We start from the raw sequence: 22,138 nt of genomic DNA, 5'->3' as shown, positions 1-22,138 counted from the left end.
GAAGGTGGGTTAGTGGTTGCCTAGGGCTGGAAGGGATGGGCGTGGTGACGGAATGGCAACTAATAGGTGTGGAGTTTCTTTGGGGGGATGATGAAAATGCGCTAAAATTGAGTGTTGGTGGGGACTATACCACCCTGAATATTCTGAAAGTCTTCGAATTGTACACTTTGAATCCCAAATTGTGTGGTATGTGAATTGTATCTCAATAAAGCTGTTCGATACATTTTTAATACTCATTCAATGAGAACAGAAATTACTTTCTGTTTTAGTAACTAGCCTTTCTTATGCTTTGAAAGACTCCGAGCGACCTTGATGAAGCCAGTACGCCATGTTGACCGAGGTGAGGCTTTTGCCTCTGGGCAGCACTGGTTCTGGGCACTGGCAGAGAGAGGGGAGCAGGTGGGGGCAAAGTGGACCCAGACGTGTGGAGAAGAACGTCTCCAAGTCAAAGATCACATGTAGCCTGACATCAAGGAGACCCACACCTACCGGGGAGATCGGTCGCGGGACTGGCACCGTGAGCTCTGAACAAATCCTTGCTGCCTCCCTCTTAAGGCTCAAAAACCATCCTTCCTAGAATCTTTCCTGGATCCACACGAAACACTCTTGTTTGCATTCCTCTTGGTTTTAGAGGCAGGATTCCAATCTTTTTTTTTTTTTTTTATCTGCCTCAGAAAATTGGCAAACGCGAGACACGTTCTCAGTTGTAGGGGTGGGAACGAGGGAAGCTTTCAACAGAGGAACGAGGCTCCCCTGGAGGACCCCTGTCCCCACCCCCATCCTGGCTCCCCTAACCTTTCCCCCCAAAGCTCCTTAGATGTCCCCAAGCTCCTCGGAGGGGCTCCAGGACCCTGGGCCAGTGCGGCCCTCTGATTGATCAGTGCCTTTGCCCTACAGCTTGTCAAATACACTTGCAAACTGCTTTTGCACTTTGAGGAAGTCTAACTCAACCGGTCCGTCTTCAGGGCTGCTCTCCGCCGGTCCTGCCACCGGCGCTTTGTCAGCTACGTGCTCCTGGCAGTTCCCACTTTTGCTGCCCGGAAGCCCGTGCCGACTTTGTGTCTAAAATCCATCCCGCGTGAGCCGATTCCAAACTGTGTTTGGGTTGAGACTTCGGATTTCCAACGAGTGGCTTAACTCTTTCGAGATGATTAAACGTTCCTCTAATTTTCTGCAAGCTTCCTTGAGACCCTGAGAGGACTTATAGGCATAGTTTGAACTCTGTGTATAGTTTATGCTGGAAAAAGATTCACTTTTTTTTTTTTTTGCTGGTGTCAGGAGAGACTGGTTGGGATGCTGGGACGAATGCCCTTTACTGGGTTTGAGGCCTCTGACTGGAGAGGGGTCCAGGACCAGAGGCTGAGAAATCTGTTCTCCACATTCTTGCAAAGACTTGTCTGCGGACCAGAAGCATCAGTTCTGCCCTAGAATGTGTAGAAATGCACAATCCCAGGCCCCGACACGGACCTAACAGGACCGAAATGTGTATTTTAACCATTAAAATTTGAGAAGCAGACCATCTCCTAAAAAAGACTCTCTAGGGGGCGGGACCCGAACATTACTAGCAAGCTCCCAGGTGACTCTGTTGCACCAGGGCGAGGGACCACACCTTTTAGTGGCAGGGTTCTAGAAGAACGTACTTGTCTCTGAGCAGTAGCGGGGACCCTGAGTGGAGTTCTGGAGGCGTCTACACAACGCCCAGCACCGCTGGCCGGGCTGAGAAATGGCAACTCTGGGAGCTTCCCGAGGAAACACCTGGGAACCTGCATTCGTTCCAACTGGTGACATTCCAGCCCTTGAGGGACCGTACCCCGTCTGTGGCCTGCCAGAAATAACCGCAGGATCCCTTGGCAAGGGTTACTCTTCCTCTGGAGTAAGTCGGGGGAGCTTGGATTCATTGTAACGTGACCCCATTTTACCCTTCCCCAGTGGTAAGGCCTGACCTACTGGGTAGAGATTTTTATATATCTACTGATCGATCAACCAATCGATGGGTCTATCATTCACCTACCCACACTCCAATACACAGACACAGTCTATCACTTTCCTCGTTGGCAATGACGTTGGCCTGCTAATTTTTGTTGTCCAGAATAGCCTGGGATCGGCCGTAGGTCGTTAAACTTTCCCACGAGGGTGGAAGGCAGGACCCTACAGAAGGCATATGGGAAGGAGTGTTCGTTCGTTCGTGCTCCGAATGGAGCTGCACCTACAGAGGTCAAATCCCTGGTGCCATTCAGAAACACCCAGAACGGCCGCTCACGGGAGGCCACAAAGCCCAGCCCTTTGCTGCCAGTACCCTGGATGCTTTAAGATTTGTGATGTGGGGGCGCCTGGGTGGCTCAGGTGGTTGAGTCTCTGACTTCTGCTCAGGTCACGATCTCGAGGCTTGTGAGTTCGAGCCCCGCAAGAGGCTCACTGCTGTGAGCGCTGAGCCCGCTTGGGGTGTTCTGTCCCCCTCTCTCTGCCCTTCCCCCACTTGCACTCTCTCAAAAATTAAAATAAAAACATTTGAGGGTTTGTAATGTGATTTAGAAGCTATGTCGTGAAAGGAAGTGGAAATTCACCGAGAGTCCCGTCTGTCTATGGAAAGCACTGATCCTCGTCAGGGAGGGCCAACCGCCCACGAATGGCCTCAGATCGGGAGCTCCTGGGCTTGGCGTGGTGGCGGAGCGGCCCCGCCGGGAAGGCTGGCGGGAATGAGTGGCGCTGTGTCCCCAGCCCCGGAGTCGCAGACGCCTCGGCTCCCCGCCCCCGAGCAGATGCGAGCCCCGCGTGAGCCGCTTGGCATTCTGCGGTGCAGATGGTTTGACAGGCACAGCTGCCTGCACGACAGGAGTGGCGACGCCTCGGATCTCACCCACCCAGAAGCCGGGGAACAAAACGTCTCCATGCCCTTGCGGCGACTCTGCTTCTGCCAGCGTTCATTACTCCTCCTCTCACGCTGGAAACATCGCTGCTTGCTCAGGCGCTGCTGTCACCGGCCTCCTTCCCGCAGCCTTGGTTTTATCCGGGGGCCTGATGGCCTTGAGCAACACTGGGTCAGCCGGGATGGGGCCGGAGGGGCACCGGACACTCGGGGCAGTCGCCTCGGATAAGCAGGCGGGGAGCGAGAGCCGAGCGAGGTGTCGGACGCTGTCTGAGAGCATCTGGCAGGGCCGTTACCAATTCTAGAAGGGCTGGGCTCCGGAGAACCCATCAGTCAGGGCTGCCCAGGGGCGGGGCGGCTGGGTGGCAGCCAGTATGTGGCAGTTGGGTTAGGCAGAACAGCGCGACCCCCCGTGGGCCGGGCTCGGACCCGAGGCAGGCCCGGGGGCACCCGCCGGGGCCTGTGATCAGAGCCAGGCGTGGGGTCTGTGAGCGGGCTCTGCGGAAGGGGGGCCCTGGGCGGGGAGGGAGGCGACGCCGCTCCTTGGGGCCTCTCTGCGGATGGCGGGTCCGGAGGTGCCCTCAACTCCTCACTTCTGCTGCCCCCACTCTGGCACCAGACCCACCACTTCGCACCCTGCTGACTGCCCTGGGCATCCTTTTCCCAAGAGTCCTCCCCGCGAGAGGCGGGGCCGGGTAATCACTAAAGAACAAGGACTTGACATTCTCGCCCTGCGATGAAAGTGGGCAGGTGGTTTAATGGCACTGTGCCTCAGTTTGCTCATCTGTAAAATGGGCACCGCTGTCAGCACCAGCGGCGTCATCATCGTATCTACTTCGTAAGACTGAAGTGAGGATTAAATGAGTTGATACAGCAAAATCTTTAAAATAACGCCTGGCACATAGTAAGTGCCTTGTAAGTGTTTGCCCCTGCTGCCACTGCCATTCTTATGCTTCTGGGGGAAACACCGCCATCCTTGGAAACCTTCCTCTAGCCTCGAGACGCAGGCGCTCAGCAAATGCTGTGGTTTCTACTCTGTAAGTGCATTCTCTCCTCTATTGTCAACTGTCATCCGTCATTTTAGCCCTCGTCACCTCTTGCCTAGAAATAGCCCTCAGATCGGCCTCCTTTGATGGGCAATTAAGTCCACCTTTGAGCCCTTTCCCACTGTGTCTCCGAGAGAGCTATTTTTAGGAAGTGCAAATCAGATCATGTCATTTTTGTCTTATTTGCAGTAACCCCACATTGCCCGAGGAATGAGATGCACCCTTCCGCTGACCCCCAGTCATCTTCTGGCCCTCTACCTGTGTGCCAGTGACATCCCGATTCTCGCTCTGTGCCAGTCTGCCTCCTTCCATGTTTTCTCTTCTGCCTGGAGTTAATTAACCTTCCTTCTTTCCCTCCCTCCCTCCTACCCCTTCTCCCTCCCTCTTTTCCCCCTTCCTTCCTTCCCTCTCTCCTTCCTTCCTCCCTTCCTCCCTTCCTCCCTCCGTTCCTTCCTTCCTTCCTCCCTCCCTTTCTTTCTTTCTTTCTTTCTTTCTTTCTTTCTTTCTTTCTCTTTCTCTCTCTTTCTCTCTCTTTCTCTTCTCCACCCCTCCCCTCCCCTCTCCTCTCCTTTTCTCTTCTCTTCTCCTTCATCCTCTTCCTTTTCTTCCCCCCCCCCCGCCCTTCTCCTTCTTCTCTCTCCCTGCCAAGTAAACTCTTAGTCCGACTTGAAATCCCAGATTGAGGGAAGTCTTTCCCAGTTCCCCCAGTGCACATACTCAGTAGACCGTGGTCCTCGCAGGCAGGGATATAATCTTACTCACCGTGTGTCTCTCAGACGTGGTAGGACCCCCCACCCCCACCCCCATGGGCGGGACCACAATGGCGAGTTAGAAAGCCCTGTCCTGCCACCACAAAGGTGTGAGAGCGAGTTATGGCAAGTGAGGTAGAGTCAGTAATTATGAAAGCGAAGGAAACTCTTCAAGTAGCACTAAGCAGTGTCCAAAATGTCAGGTGCCTGGCAACACCCAGGGACAAGGCATTCCAGATGACGGTTCTGGGTACGGAAGAGTGACATCCCCCAGCTTCAGCCTGGCTGGGAGGATGCGCGTCCCGGGGAGGGTTACCCAGAGCAAGGGACTCCAGTCTCAGACCGGCCCCAGCTCACGCTGCCGTGGGCAGCCAGGGACAGAGATCCTGGACTTCTCTGAGGGGAGGGTGTCGGCCCTGATGCCAGGAGATGGCCGTAAGATGTGAAACAGGGGGAACCAGCAAGGGAGAGCAAGGTTGGCGGACCACAGGTGAAAGGCCTCACGCGGGGCGGAGTGAGCTGCTCCTCGGTGCCAGGAACTGCGGTCTGGTCACCAGCGCGGCCGAGCAAGCGTCTCAAACCCTAACGGGGGCTCGCGGACTTGCAATTTTGTGCCTGCGTCTGCAGGGGGATGGCGGGGAAGGCTGGTCGTTCGTTGCTCCACGTGGCGTCAGCTGGGATGATGTGGCCGGAGGCTGGGGACAGATTTCAAGATGGGCCTCCTCCCGTAGCTGGTGAGTCAGTGCTGGCGGTCCCCTGGGAGCTCAGTGGGGGCTGAGGCCCAGGGCTTTGGTCTCCTCCGGGGGAGGGGGGGGGGCGTCTCCACTGGCTGCTAAGACCCCCTCGCAGCATGGTGGCTGGGCTCGCAGAGAACCAGGGGGGCGGCGTGCTGGGAAATGTTCCCCAACTGGCTTCCCAGATGGAGAAGCCCTGATTTTTAACATTTGCTGATTTCCATGGTGTAAACAGTCCCGCCGTGGCCCATTTCAAGCCACTGAACACAGTTGGGATGAGATGGGCCCAACTGGCTTTGGTTGCCCGTACGAGCCGGCTCCCGGCCCCCATGAGTGGCAACTGCCCTGGCCTCGGTGGTGACAGAAGCGTCACCCCTGCTGTAGTCCACGGCAGGAAGTCCCAACTTCAAGAGGGAGGAACGTGGACCCCATCTCTTGATGGGGGGGGGGTATCTTCTCACACTGTGAGAAGAGCTGGTGGGGTGGGAGCTATTTCTGCTGCAATTTTAGAAAGCACAGTAGACCCCAAACTATGAAAGTGCAAAAGCTGAGAGGAGGCAGGTGGAGAATGTAAACCAGTGCAGGGCTCGGGGGTCAGGTGACGAGAGCAATTGACACAGGTGCCCTCAGTGGAGAAGGGGGGGGGCGGGGGACAGGGAGAGGTGAAGGTGAACTGGAGACCACCCACGTTGGGAAGGCGAAACACTCTGGGGCCGGAATCAGCCCCCAGGCCACTCGTTGGCGACCTTGGGTTTGAGGGCTTCCAACTCAGGAGGGATTAGAGGAAATAAATTCATCCTTTTATATGTATTTTTAAAGCACATTAACTTCAAAAAAAATTTTTTTTATGTTTATTTATTTTTTGAGAGAGAGCAAGCCGGGGAGGGGCAGAGAGAAGAGGAGAGAGAAATCCCCAGCAGGCTCTGTGCTGTCAGTGCAGAGCCCGACGCGGGGCTCAAACTCATGAACTGTGTGACCGCGACCTGAGCCCAAACCAAGATTCAGACACTTAAGTGACTGAGCCACCCAGGTGCCCCAAAGCACATTAACTCAGGTTAAAGCAATAACCGATTGTTTCTTGGCTATCCTTTAGAAAGTCACCTGAGATGTTAGACCCAAGTATGTTTGCATTCAAGATTTTTTTTTTTTAATTTGAGAGAGAGAGAGAGAGAGAGAGAGAGAGGGAGGGAGAGGGAATCTTAAGGAGGCTCCACGCTCAGCACAGAGCCCAGTGTCAGGCTCGATCCCACGACCCTGGGATCATGACCTGAGCCACAACCAAGAGTCGGATGCCCAATCGACTGAGCCACTTAGGCACCTCTTTTTTTTTATTCGTTCGCATTCAAGAGGCCAGAAAGTAGTGGCCTTCTGGAGAGGTTCTCCAATGGGGCCTCTAACTTCCTGAGTCGGTTTCATTTTTCAAAGTCACAATCAATGCCTTGCACACACGCATGAGACGCTCACCCACATATGTGTGTAACCGGCACATGTCAATTCCATGACATTGGCTGACTGAAGTAGATCTCAGCCGAGGGTCACGCAGAGCCGGTGACCACGAGGGGTCAGGATGTTGCTGTGGTCGGGGTTCAGGGTGAGGTCCCGTGACACCACTGTGCTCTTGGCGGTGTGTCAGAAGGTGCTTCCTATGAAGAGCAACCAGGCTTCATTATCTGAAGGCTGATTAGCCAGCCTGCACATTGTCTAGACCCTGGGTTTTCCTTCTTCCTGCTGACGATGCCTTTCGGCAACATTTGCCCCTGCCAGCGAGAAAGGAGGGGCTGGGAAGAGTGGACATATTCACAGTGGGAAATTTTCATACTGGCTGGAAGCAACTACTAAAATTAAATGTGTGGATTATTTGTGGGTTTCATTATTCAGACTATTCCTGTTCCCCACTGACACAGATAATTGGAAATTGACTATACTAGCTCTTTGAAAAGATTATGGAAACGCAGTGAATGATTTATGTAGCAGAGTGAATCGGAACACGAGTCTTCTGATTTTGTGTGTGTGTGTGTGTGTGTGCGCTAATAAAGGTTTTCGGTATACAGCTTCCGATTGATCCGTTAATATCTACCGGGAACTTCCAATGTACGATATTAAGTTTGGGAATTTGAAGTGGGCCGTGGTCTTTGATTTCCAAAAACCCATCATCTACCCGTGAAAATGTGTATAGCGATATAATGAATCGGTGGCCACTTGATACGATGGTTGAAGCCGCTGATGGCCACATCGCGCCTGATTCTCCCGCGATTTGCCTCCCTTTACGCTTCTCCATAGTCTGGAGGGATGGGGATTATTACCTCTACTTTATTGATCTAGAAACGAGGCTCAGAAGGTTAGGCGATTTGGCTATGATGCCTCACTCAATAGAGGCGGGATTCAATGTCAGTGCCTTTTTGACGATACGCCAGCTGTCTAACTTGGCATCCGTGAATCTTCAGATTGCATCCACATTTATTGAAAACCGGGTGCTATCCCAACTGTGCCGTTTTCTTTTAGCTTCATTCCTTTGGCCTGGGAAGGCTCGGCGCTGGGGCGTGTTGAGATCACAACAGCATGGGGAGGAAGAGAAAGGATAGGCCGGGGCTTCCCTAGGTGGGGCTGGGAAAAGCGAACTAGTTGGAAAGGCATAAAAAACTGACCAAGGGCCTGTAGGATCTATAGCACTGGGGGAAACAGTGGGGTGAGGGTAATGGGGGTGTCGGAAAGAGTACAGAGAGGTGGGTAGAGCAACAGAAGCAAAATTGAAGTAGGATTGGCATACCGTGTTGTGTTAGTTTCAGGTGTATGACATATCGATTTGACAATTCTATACATCACTCGCTGCTCACCACGATGTGTGTGGTCCCCATATGTCACCCTACAACGTTATTGCAATATTGCTGATTGTATTCTCTATGCCTGCACTTTTCATCTCCGTGACTTATTTATTTTGTGACTGGAATTTTGCGCCTCGTAATCCCTTTTATCTCTTGGGCCCACCACCCCCACCCACCTCCCCTCTGGCAACCACCGGTTTGTGTTCTGCATTTAAGAGCGTTGTTTTGTTTGTTCATTTTTCTTTTATATTCCATGTGCAAGTGAAATCATATGGTATTTGCCTTTTTTTTTTTTTTTTTTTTTGCATTTGTGTCTGGTTGGTTTTTTTTTCCAGGGTTTTTGAAATGTGTATTTATTGGCCCTAATTTGATTTATTATATTGATGTGTCTGTAAAAGAGCATTGTCACTGTTTTCAAAAATACAATTAGGGACACCGGGGTGGTGCGGTCGGTTAAGTGCCCGACTCTCGATCTCGGCTCAGGTCATGGTTTCACACAGTTCGTGAGTTCGAGCCCCGCATCGGGCTCTTGGGAGTCTGTCTCTCCTCTCTCTGTTCCTCCCCCGTTTGTGTTGTCTCTCTCTCTCTCTCAAAAGAAATAAATACAACTTAAAAAAAGAATAAAATGAGACTAGGAGACCAGAGTGGCCGGAAACGAGGGTTCTGGAAGGCGGGTAGTAGGCAGCAGGGTTGGATAAATGGGGAGACCTAGGAGCCAGGTCAAGAAACAAAACCTTTTTCCGGGGTGAGATGTTGTTTTCAGGAGAAGACAGGAATGCTGACTGATTTGTTTATAGTGACGTGTTCTGTGGAAAAATCAATTAAATTGCTTCTTTACTTTTTCTTTAAAAAAAAAATTTTTTTTTTACCTTTATTCATTTTTGAGAGACAGAGAGAGACAAGCGGGGGAGGGGCAGAGAGAAAGAGGAAAACACAGAATCCGAAGCAGGCTCCAGGCTCCCGGCTACCGGCACAGAGCCCGACGCGGGGCTCGAACTCATAAACCGTGAGATCGTGACCCGAGCCGAAGTCGGATGCCCAACCGACTGAGCCACCCAGGCACCCCTACTTTACTTTTTCAGTCCGTGTATGTCACAAACCCCCGAAAGGTCCAAAAGACGTATAGTCCAAATTAAGTCCCCACCCGGCTCTTGCCCCCCACTATCCATCCAATTCTCCCTACACAACCACTCCTGGCCACTTCTGTCAGGAGTTTTTGTTTTGCGTGATTTGTTAAGATCAGAAGGGTCTCGTGGTTCAGAAAGAGCCACTTCTACATGCATTGTTTCAAGTTGTGTTCAACGTTTCCATTGGAACCCTCACCTAGAACCCAAAGCCATTTCTTTGTCAGATGAACACTGCTTACATGACTTGTGAACACCACTCGTGTGGCATTCAACACACGAGGACACGAGGGTCTTTCAGGGCTTTGGGTTCTAAGGCGTAGCACGTAGGCAAAACCACTCAAACACAAAGGTCTTTACTGTATTGTAAGGAGAGATCCCAGAATCCGAGAAAAAAACTCAAATAGAACCAGCCGTTTGGGAACTCTGGCTGGGACCCAGAAAGGCAACTGGGGTTTTGTCCTCTTCCCACCTCTGTCTGTCTTTGTGGCCACGTGCTGCCGGTTTGCACAACGCGACTCCTTCTGCAGACTGACTTTTTCTGGAAAGAACGATGTCGGCTCCGGTCCCTAAAATCAATATGACCTTTCTGCCCCAGTGCTTATCACCCGTGTCGGCAAAAGCTTCCGTGTCTTTTGGTGAGAAATCCGGTGAGCGTCAGATTGGACCAGTTCATCTGCCTGAGCCGGGTGACACAGCCGTGGGCCGCCCCGGCCGTCTTTGGGTCACGTGTCCATCCCTGTTCCCCGGAGCTGTGACTTGAGAAGGTGAGAGGCGAGGACTGACGGCTGCCGTGGGGTGGGCTTGAGGACAGAGAGCCTGACGGCACTTGGCTTGGCGTTCAGCGCCTAGCGTGGTGCTCGGTAAATATTTGTTGGTTTTTTTATTGATTTCGGCCTCCTTGTTGGAAGGGGCTATCCTTCAGAAAGGACTAGAAGTCTGCGTCTTAGATATTTATTCAACTGCCATTAACGAGTGTGGTCAAGCAGAGAAGACTCAAAAATTAGTTACTGCCGGGAGGTAATGAATTGGAGCTGTGTGCTCCTCTTACGAGCAGGATCAATAGATTATTTTCATTAGAAAAACAAGACCCAAAAAAAATCCCACAGAAGCAGATGCAGCTATAGCCTAGGATATGTCCTCTAGATAGAATTTAACTATATGTCGACACAGGCCCCTGAAAGTGTGACAGAGTAATAAACTCTTAATTGGAATATCTTGGAGGGTGGCCAGCCCTAGTGAGCGAAAATGGTAGAATTATGACAAGCGCTTAGCCAACTGCAAGGCCTACTTTAATGACTAGATAAGAATCATTGATAAGCATAATGTTTACACACAAACAATGCTGATAAAGTGGTTGCCAAATACCCAGAGTTAATTTTCTTAAGTAGATTAGACATCCCCCCTTCCAATTTTGTTGAATTGATAATTTGATTTGCAAACATATTTCTAAAATCACTACAAATCCCAAACGAGCTGATTCTGAATGTATGTTTTGCTGGCTTAAAAAAAAAAAAAAAAGAATTTACTATCAACTTGTGTATTTATAATTGCCCCAAATGGCATTAAACTCTAATTGTTTTCTTGGGGGAAAATGTACAAGGGATGCCTGTAAGCTGTGCACAGAGCACTTCGGTTCTGCTCAGGTGAGTGGATGCCCACCATTTACGTTGGGTACGTATTCGGAAGTATTGTCTGTTGGGAAACACAAAGGAATAGGATTCTGGAAGTCAAAGTTCTGCACCGTAGAAAAGGTAGCCAGAAAAATCTCTCATCTCACACACTTCCACGCCATGTGACTTTTTCCTACTCCATCAAGAAGAGCGGGGGCGCCCGGGGTGGCTCGGTCGTTTAAGCGTCTGACCTCAGCTCAGGTCCCGATCTCACGGTTTATGAGTTCGAGCCTCACGTCGGGCTCTGTGCTGACAGCTCGGAGCCTGCTTCAGATTCTGTGTCTCCCTCTCTCTCTGCTCTTCCCCCAGCTTGTGCTCTGTCTCTTTCTGTCTCTAATAAATACATAAATGTTAAAAAAAAGAAAAAAGAAAAAAGAAATGTAGTGTCGTCCTACCCCACTTAAAAAAAAAATTATTTATTTGAGAGAGAGAGAGAGAGAGAGAGAGAACTGGGGAGGGACAGAGAGAGAGAGAGGCTCCGTGCTATCAGCACAGAGCCCGATGCGGGGCTCAAACCCACGAAGCGTGGAATCCATGACCTTAACCGACTGAGCCAGCCAGGTGCCCGCCCGCCTCCTTTAACAAGAGGAGGACAACGGGGGTGTCTGTCTGCTGCTTCCGGCATGGCTCTTCGCTGGCCCAGCTGCTTCCGCTTCCTGCCTGCGGGAGCCAGCCGCCGTCCAAGTATGTCTCCCATGAGGCCACCGTGCTGTGAAAAGTCCGAGCCCTGCGGAGAAGTCCCGGAGGACGTGGCACCCTCGGGGTGAAGAGGGCCACGGAACATCAAGGCACCCGCACGCACGAGTGAAGGAGCCATCGCGGGAGTGGATTCTCCAGTCCCTGCCTCCCCAGCTGGTGCCACACGGAGCAGAGGTGCACCGTCGGCCAAGACTCCCTGACCCACGAATCTGTGAGCAACGTAAATGGTTGTTTGGGGCGCCGGGGGAGTCAGTCTCTTGTTCCTTCGCTGCCTCATTGGTTCGTCGGAAGGACGACAAGGGCACCTTTTTCTCTGTCTCGTAGGGTTAGTATCAGAGTTGTGGGCTCCTATTGAGATCATGCCTAGGAAAGTCCTTTCACAGGTTAAGACTGCTTAGAAATGTAAGCCAGCTGGTAGGCTGGAAAATGTGACGGGCCCCAGAGTGCCCTCTGCTTGAGAGGTGTGCTGATTGTTTCCATAGTCACAGCTTCAGAAGACCCCCACGCCCCCATCATTCATCTCAGGTCCTTGAGGCTCCCTTGCTTGCTTAGTCTCTGACCTGGTTTCCTACCATATGTCAGAGGCCCTCAGGGAAGGGTAGATGAGATCCTGATTCTACAATTCCGCTTCATGAGTCCCGCGCTGTCGGTTCATTGACAACTCTAAGACACAAGCGCCGAACTCACAGTTTTCAATTTCCTTGAGGGCTCAGTTTGGATAAATGTCCACACACGCAAACTTGTTGGAGGTGGGGGTAAGAGGTTACCTGGTTGGCAAGACTCCTAATTGGACAGCAGAACAGTTAATTATGCACGCATCTCCTTGTAAAGGAACCCGAATCAAATCGCTTCTCTTCCATGACCTCCGGATTCATCTGCAGGTGCCAAACTATCCCTCTGGCGGACATGTGGGAGGGAGAAGGAGTGCTTGACCTAATGACTGACAACCGGGGTTGTCAGTGAGGCCGGCGGCATTGGCAAGAGCTACAGCAAAGGATCTACTCAAAATGCAAGAGGGGAAATCGAAGGGCAAGCGCCAGTGAGAACAAGGATGACAACCAGGGGCAGAGGACTCAAAATGGGCTGGGAACAAAACTGAGATGGAGTGAATGTCCAGATGAGAGAGGGCTCACGAGACATGGGGGCGGCAAACACACTTGGAGCAGCCCCGGTCTGTCTCTTGGTTGATCTCCTCTTGACGATCTACCTCGCAGTTGGGTGAGCAGCTGTCCCGATTTTGCCTGGGGCCGTCTCCAGGTTTCGCCCTGAAAGACTCATCTCCTGGGAGACCCCCCAGGATTGGGCCCACTGAGACCACTGGTCACCCTACGTACCCGAGTTTTTTCCTTGACTTAAAAGGTCACGGGGAGACAGACACCTTGGGTGGGGACCCAGCACAGTGTATACCCATCGTGGGGGGTGGGCAGAATGAGGAGCTGAATCAGCTTGTGCTCTGCTCTGTGACATTGCCTGTGGGGGCACAGAGGGTCCCAGCTAATCGAACCAGGCAGGGGTGGTTCAGCCACTTCCACATATCCCCAGATGGGGATATGCCTCCCTAAGTAATCTGCCAGTGCCTTCCGCAAGAGCGGTCTGTGAATGGACCCTTCAGACCTCTTACTGGGGTCTAATTCTTGAGAATCTGCACCCTCAATAGTACGGAGCACCGGTTCCCTGCTGATGGCAATCCCGTGTTTCTTCTACAGACTAAATATTTCCCGACCTTCTATTAGGTCAGGTTCTCAAATGTGACCATGCATCAGAATTGCGTGGAGGGCTTGTTGAAACCCAGGTTCGTGGGCCCCATCCCCAGAGTTTCTGAATGCTATTATAATATATATCCCAAGTCATAACAGAGGCTGTCCATGCTGTTGGGAATCAATGCCTCATAGAACTTTCTCCTTGCTCTAATGATTACCGCAACATAGAGATGATGGCTTTTAGCATCTTGGTATTATATTACCTGGACTTCAGAATGCTCAAGTGGAAAGTACAATCTCACTGGCTTTTCAGAGTCAGCTGTCCTAGAGCATGGGCGGAGCCTTAATGATTAGAGTTCATTATTCTTTCCCTAAAGTTGAATTCTTGCCTTTTTTCTAAGATAGGTTTTTGTTAAATGAGATTGTACAAGAAACAGCACAGCCTTGTAAACTGCACAGCCTCGTATCAAGTGCAGGGTATTATTATGTCATTAGTAATTGCATATAAATACATTCTGGAAATCGCTGACCTCTAAAAACACTGCAAGATGTGTTCTTACCCATGGCAAAGAGTCCTGCTCTCCGAAGAGAGCTGCGAGTCAGAGGTTCAAGGGAAATGCTGCGTAAGTACACGATTTTAAGCCAGCATCATGAGCTTGTAGCAAGAGAAATGATGGGCGACGGGAAAAATACACAAATGCGCTAAGAAAAAAAGGGATCTTAAACCATCCTCATTTAATTCTTTTGATGGGATCCCTGAATGTGTTGGATCGTGAAGGTATGGAAGACACACGGATTCTACCAAGGCATTGGATATCCCCGTGAGCTTTAAATTCAGGTTGGGTGGCATTCCAATCAGCTGGCTTAAAAATAAATTGAACTTCTGGACCCCAAATATGTTGCTTAACAAATTAACCTCAGGCCAGAGAGGGGGTTCAGGAGAATGAGCTGCTGGGTTCCACTTAGGATCACGTCCCATTCCATGGTTTGGAATCAGTGACTCGGGTGTTCTAGAAAGGGTAGCGGCAGTCAGTATAGTAGGTGACAATGGGGAGAGTCAGGTCCATCTCATGAGGCCAGAGTGCTGGGCTAAACATAAGTCTGTGGAATTTAATTGGGATAGTGGAGTTGTGCATTTGCATTGTATTTGCCAGGGCTCTCCAGAGGGATGGACCAAGAGGAGAGATTATAAGACTAGACTAGACTAGAATAGAATAGAATGGAAACTTATTATAGTAATTGGCTCATGCAATTATGGAGGCCAAGAAGTCCTACAATCTGCCATCTGTGAGCTGGAAAACCAGGACAGCTGGTGGTATAATCTCGTCTGAGTCCAAAGGCCCCACATCCAAGAGCACCAGCGTCCAAGGGCAGGAGACGATGCATGGCCCAGCCCAAGCAAAGAGAACAAACTCACCCTTCCTCTGCCTTTTCGCGCTTGTTGGGAGAACTGGTTTAGCCGGTGTGGAAATTGAGAAAAAGGTTTTAGGTGACTACGATCTTGGTATGCGTCAATGTCACGAGAAGTCCGCCGAAGAGAGAAGGAAAGGAAAACAGCACAACAAAGCAGCTTTAGCTTGGATTCTTAGAGGAAGACTGTCTGGAATGAGCGAGGCGATGGGTTTACTCTGCCCGCCCTGCGTGAGGCAGAGCCGTCCTGGAAAACTGCACTCAGTTCTGGGCCCGGCCTAACCTTCTAGGGCACAAGTTGTGCCTCACTCCCAGTTGTCTGGATGTTCTAGAATTCCGGCTCCCGGCCCAGGCTTCCCTATTGAGAGGGAAGCAAACAGTAAGCGACTCTTCAGATCAGAGAACAAACTGAGGGGTGGTGGAGGGAGGTGGGTGGGGGATGGGCTGGATGGGCGAGGAGGGCACTTGTGATGAGCACTGCGTGTTGTAGGCAAGTGATGAGTCACTAAATTCTGCGTCTGAAATCAATATGATACTATATGTTAAGTAACAAGAATGTAAATAAAAATTGGGGGGAAAAAGCACTTATTCACTCAGTACTTATTCTCTGCAAAGCATGGGAATGTATCCAGAGGTAAATTCACTTTGATGAAACTTAAGCTTTTTTTTTTTTGAGAGAGAGAGAGGATGCAAGTGAGCAAGGGCATACAGAGAGGGAGAGAGAGAGAGAATCCCAAGAGGGGCAGGGGGGGTTGGAGAGAGAGAGAGAGAGAGAGAGAAAGAGAAGCGGAGCTCACCCAAAGCGGGGCTTGAGCTCACCCAGTGTGGGACTCGAACTCATGAACCGTGAGATCATGACCTGAGCCAGAGTCAGATGCTTAGCTGACTGAGCCACCCGGGTGCCCTATGAAGCTTAAACTTTAAGCTCCTTTCCTGCCTGGGTCCCTCCTAAGGCAATGGACAAACCCTGGTAACGTGTTTGTATGCTTGTATGTTTTGCTAAATTCGTGAACCTAAGATATGGTAACTGTAATCGGTTAAGACTGTTACCTCTCTCTCTTCTGGCCTCCCTTCCATGTTTCCTCACGTGTGTGTTGGGTGTTCTTGAAGGGGGCTGTGGCATCGGGAAGAGGAAGTTGAGTGGCCTTTTTGGAACGGAGTTCAGTGGCACGGACATGTGTTGTTGGCTGACATTCCTAAGCATATTTCGGTTCTCGCTAGCCTTCCTCGTGTGGGTATGGCTTCCAGGAATACTTAACCTCCATGGTACTGACTTACCTGGTGTCATGACCAAATAGGGCAAGGGCAGGGTCATAGAGTGATAGGAGTGGACCCCACAGAGCCCAGAACCAGAAGCAAGTAGGTGATGTAGGAGGAACAAGGTTTGAAAGGTACAGAGCCATAATCTCCTCTGGGGAAAGTTCTCCTGAGTATCAGACAAGTGAAGCTGAAAATCGAGGACCGAATCCCATCTCTGCTTAGACGAAACAGAATTTCCTTCCCGTTAGGCAACCTAAAACATACCACGGCAATGCGGACGTCTATGACACATTGTGAATGAAGGTCACCAAGTACTTAAGATTTGCTCCTCAATGAGAATGCTTGAAATGCCCCCAGCCCTTATAGTTTTCTTTACCGGAAGCAACTTGATAAATATTACATCGCTGTTAAAAAGTTGTAATGTGCCAAGAAGCATCTCAAAACTCTTAATAATCCCGAACAAGCTTTGTCTAACCATGCTTACTTTCAAAAAAGGTATTACAGGGGCGCCCGGGCGGCTCCGTCGGCTGAGCGTCCGACTTCGGCTCAGATCATGACCTCGCAGTCTGTGGGTTCGAGCCCCGCATCGGGCTCTGTGCTGATGGCTCGGAGCCTGGAGCCTGCTTCCGATTCTGTGTCTCCCTCTCTCGCTGCCCCTCCCCCGCTCATGTTCTGTCTCTCTCTGTCTCTCTCTCTGTCTCTCTCTCTCTGTCAAAAATAAATAAACATTAAAAAAAATTTAAAAAGAAAGGTGTTACAAAATTTTCGTTGTATGAAAAAGCAAATAAACATGACGTGGCCCCCAAAATTAGAGGTTGAAAGTATTTCAGAGGGGTATTGGGCAGTTGAGGAATAAAAATATACACTAATTTTCTGGTTTTATTCGTCGGTCTTTAAAATTGGCATTTCGCCCTGAGTTCCTCCTTCATTCTGGAGACACATTCACCGCGTACCTAATCTGGTATTTATGATTTTATAGTGTTTTTCTTAAAGAAGGCCTTCTGAATTGGAGAAACTGTAGGATCCACCCTGGCTGGGTTTCAGAGAGGTTCACACATGAAACGTGGCCAGATTCTGGCCAAAGAGTTTATCATATCAAAAAGGAGAGGAGACAAGCTTGTACAGGAGGAACACTCCAGAGAATGTGACAAGGGCCTCAAGAGAGATGCCACCCAATTGCTCTGAGGGTTCCGGGGTCTCTGGGGACACCTTTACCAACACCGCAGCTCGGAAGCCTGTCTTTATCCTGGGATTCACGACTGTCTTCCTAAAAGACAGATTCCCTTTTTGAAAAACCCAAACAAACCCATCGTCCCCTCTAGAAATCACATGCTGGGAATAGAACACTGGTGTCTCTCTTATACGGCATTCTTGGCCCCTAAGTGACTTACAGCGTGATCCCTCAGACATGTCATTGCGGGTCAGCTAATTCCAGACTAGGGTCCTGGGCTTTCTCACTCACTAGCGTCCTGAGCTTGGTGAAGTCATTTGACCTTTCCTCACCTCTACAGTCGGGATCAAAATGCCAACTTCAAGGGCTATGAAAAGTCACTAAATAAGTTAATGCGTGTAAAACATTGATCAAGTTTAAATCTCCAAACACACGTTAAATATCACTAGGACCCATCCTTCAAAGCCCAACTCAAATGCTGCCACCTTTATAAAGTGTCCCCCTATGGGGCATTCCCTACTTTGCACATTACACCTGCTCCTTTGTTTTCCCTGGGTCACCTCCCTGTCACTTTCCCAAGCACCGTCTACCATTGTGAAGTCATTCGCTTATTCATTCATTCATTTATCTCCTAAATATTTATTGAGCTCCTCTCTGTACTGGACACAAGCTTTCGCCCTCACTGCATATGAACTGAGCAGAGGCTGTCTTATTTCATATGTGTTCCCCAGAGCACTTGGCTCATTACTGTGCACTCACTACAGGCTCAGGAATTGTTGTTTTCCTGGGGTGACATTTGAGCTGTGCGTGGAAGGTTGGGGAGGGTTAGATTGCGGGGGGCGGGGCCGGGGGGATGTTCCTGGGAAACAGAACACGAACCCGGCTTCTTCCACGGCAGTGGTTCCAAAGTAGTGACTAGATGTTATGATCGTTTGGGGTAGCTTTATTTATGTTTGAGAGAGAGAGAGAGACAGACAGAGAGCAAGTAGGAGGGGCAGAGAGAGAGGGAGACATAGAATCTGAAGCAGGCTCCAGGCTCTGAGCTGTCAGCACAGAGCCCGACGCGGGGCTCGAACTCACAAACCACGAGATCATGACCTGAGCCGACGTCGGATGCTTAACGGACTGAGCCACCCAGGTGCCCTGTCATCTGAGGGAGCTTTAAGAGGAAAGGGGGTGCCTGATCCCTGCCACTTTCCCCCAACCCCCAACGTGATTCCAATGTTTCCCATGTTTCCAATGTTTCTCTCCCTCTTTCTCTCTTTCTTTCTTTCATTCTTTCTTTCTTCTTTCTAGTTTATTGTTCCATTACTCCACTGGAGTTTGTAGCAGGTGGGTCTGGGAGATGTGACCGTGCCAGGACTACACGTTTCTTACCTTTCTAGAACCTTCACCCCCGCCTCCCCCCCCACCCCCGACAAGGAATGAAAATCAAAAAGACTCCGACCCACCCCCAGGAGAACTAAAGAAGACTTCAGCGTCCTGTCCCTCCCGTCCACGTCCTGATTTCCTCTCCCCTTCCCTATGTCTCTAATCGAATTTTTACACCTCATTTATGTGTTTTTAGTCAGCTCATCCTTGTGTTTTCTTTCTCCCCTCCCGGTGCACAGCTTCCCCTCCAGGCCTACCACCTGTGATTATGCTCCGTGCAGACGTGCCGAGGAGCATTTAATAACAGGGGTGCTCCCCTGACAGCGGTTTTGATAAAGGTGGCGGGGAAGGCTCTTTTCAGAGGCACAGTCGGCAGAGAAAGGCTCGCCTGGTGTCACAATCCGAGATGCTCCAGCCTCCCCCTGTAATTATACCTTCTCAGCCTCACCTATCCACCTCCCTTTCAGGCGAAAACTATAGTGGGTGACACTCACCTCTGCGCTGGGGGGAGGCACCAAGCCCTTAAGCAGAGCGAGCAGGGGTTTCGGTTGGGAAATTGGTGTTTCTTTCTTTATCTGCCCTGCGGGTGCCGTCAATACGGGAGGAAGGGTTCTGACTGCGGTTGGAAAGATGGTGCATTCAGGCTGTAAAAATAACAACCTTTTACCTTTACAGGGGGCTCCTTCCCCAAAGAAATTATGCCTCCATTACGGGCCATTTTAGACCATTAGTGATAGGTTTGCATTTCCCCAAGAATGTTTACCTTTCCCTGCAGGGAACCGAGGCCAGTCCCGGGCTGTTCACCAGTTAGTAACTGTGATCAAAGCCAGGACTTTAGCTCAAGGAACAAACAGTTAGGTTTTGGAGTTGAATTTCAACTCCCAAATTGGCTCTGCAGGTGCCTTTGTTTTTCCTTTCCACTCCCTAAGTGCCCTTGTCTGTCTGGAGCTGGCCTCCCCGGGTGCTAGAGAATTCTAAGCAAGGGAAAGGGAGCAGAGCCTCCCGGGAGCGGGCCGTCTCTCTCCATAAACTCAAGGGTTGCTGTCGAGATTCCCGCCAAGAATGTTCTGTCAGCTGGATGTTAGTTTACTTCCCCGTGCCTCGGATATAACTTTGGGATCTACCGATGAGGGTTATGCGAAGATGAGGTGAGATAATGCAGATACGCTCAGCAGGTGCATGGCAGAGGGTTCCTGCTCATTAAATGGGAGCTGTTTTTACTTGGCGTTCTTTCCTCTTAATATACAAGTGGTGACCAAAGTGCAACCTGGATGACCTTTCTCCGCCATATCCCCCCCCCCCCCCGAGAAAAGAACCAATAAGGGAGTCCAGAGAAGCCTTCTGAAATCTCCTTCACCATCGGAATTAATCGTTGAAGGGCCCCCTTCATGCTCTCCATCTATGATCCCACCTATCGCAGAAATCTCCCCGAGTCATTTCTAGTGGGAGAAGCTTCCACCTTCTTGACGTTTCTAGTGCCAGAGATTCACTACTTCTCAAGGAGGCCTATACCGTCTCTAGAGGTTAAAAGTTCTTGTTCGTATTAGACTCAGAACTATCCCCCTGTAACCTTGACCTGGATTGCGGTGGATGGGATTCTAATCACGTCAGACATTAGGATGGAGATGTGAATTCTCTTGCCTCTGAGCTTCTTGGAGTCTAGTCTTTTCCTCGTTTGTAAAGCAGGGGTAGTCGCTACTCCCCCTGATTACCTTCCGCCACTCCTGTGAGGATTGGTTGGGACCACACTGGTTTCAAAAGCGCTAGGCAATTTCAGGGGTATTCATTAGCCTTTTGGGCAACACACAGTACGTTTACTTTGTTTTCCTCACGACCAACTCTTGACATGACTTAGGGAAGTTTCCAAACACAAAAATAGAACAATATGCTCGTCTGCTCACCATGGACTCTTCGCCCAGCTACAAAAATTACCAATATTTTGTGCTCTCTTGAGCTGTTCCCGCCTGCCTTCCTCCTGGGCATTTTCTACGTTGCCAAGTGTCCCCATTGAAATGAAATGACAACAGATTGTTAGCTGTAAGGGCAGAGAGTGTGTCTGCCTTGTGTGTCTTGTTTCCTATTATATCTCTAGTGCCTGGTACTGCCTTGGTCATGGTAGGCTCTTAACAATTGTTAACTGATTGAACGAAAAGAAGCATTTGTGTGCTGTAACACACATATATGTGTGACTCACATGTATGAGACTTGTCTTGGGCGGCCACGAGATGAGTAGGTCTCCACCTGCCTGCCCCATCTTAAAAGTTCATGGAGTAGCCTATATGGAGTTGAGTACTGAACTGTGTCCCTTAAAGTACCCAGTCCAGAAGGTTCTCAACAACACCTTACCTCTCAAGGCTGGATCCTTGGAACCGCACCCCACGGTGGGAATGGCGGGCAGAATATATATTCCGAGGACAGGGGAGGGGGTGAGTAGCCTCCAATTGCCCAGGGCCAGCTTGCGGGCCAACCAGTGGTCACGGCCCCCCCTCCCCCCCCCCATGACCTCCTCCGGCAGACTACCATCGCTCCGGAACTGTACAAACTCAGACCGTATCCATTAGGATAACGCAGCAGTGAGGAAGCTCCCGGTGACGCCCACACTGCTGGGATCCAGGCGCAGAAGAGTAATGAGTCTCAAGAAACAGCTTATCGACCACTGAGGAGTGAAGTGAACGCGTGGGTTCCCCTCTCGGCTTTCTCCCTCGCCGCGTTATTACTGGGCTGTATTTGTTCCCTGTGTCTCAGCTGCTTCCAGAATCAATAGCCAGCAATGATTTCCTCCAACCAGTGCAAATTATACACAGGCGTGCCGGGGGCCGTGGGGCGACGGGGCAGGCAGTTCCCAGGCAATCTGTCCCCGGGGCACTTTCATGACTCCAACCCTCTTGGATAATCTGACCCCCGAGCCTGAGAAATGGTAGCATGTGTGCTCGTTGACAGCAAGAGCTTCTTCTCTCTAGACCTACAGATTTCTGGAGCGACCACGGAAGGACAAAGCACACCCGGAAGCATGAGTGTTGCCTTGTGGAAGAAGGGAAGCCAGTGTTAATAGCACGAACATCGGTGTCAGCCAGACCTCGGTTCAAGTCCAGCCCTGTCTCTCCTTGACTGTATGAACTTGGTGAGTTACTTAACCACCGAAACCACGTTTTCTTCATTGGAGATGAGAAAGACCTCACTGGCTCGTCATGGGGATTAAGTGAGATAAAATATTTTCCTGTACTATTCCTAACGCGATTCCTGGCAACTGCTCAACAAAGGATAGTCGTTCCCGTTGTCGTCTGGTGTACTTTCTTCCCTGTATCATTTTTAATTGTCAGGATTCTCGTGGATAAGGTTCTAGGGGAGCAAGATGTGGAAAGTGGACTTTGTACAAATAAAGAGAGGAAGATTAATGAGTTGAGGGTGGCTTATTCCTTCTGCCTGTCCGTGTTTCTTTCTGCTGCAGGAATGAGCTTGTCTCTTCAATCGTTGCTCCAAAGGGGAGCAGAACAACCCCCAGAGGTCCCCCCA

This window comes from Lynx rufus, unplaced genomic scaffold, assembly GCF_022079265.1.
Source record: "Lynx rufus isolate CCGP_SWC_20201006 ecotype Redwood Valley unplaced genomic scaffold, mLynRuf1.p SCAF_27, whole genome shotgun sequence".
Lineage (NCBI taxonomy): Eukaryota > Metazoa > Chordata > Mammalia > Carnivora > Felidae > Lynx > Lynx rufus.
This window is presented reverse-complemented; position numbering follows the sequence as displayed.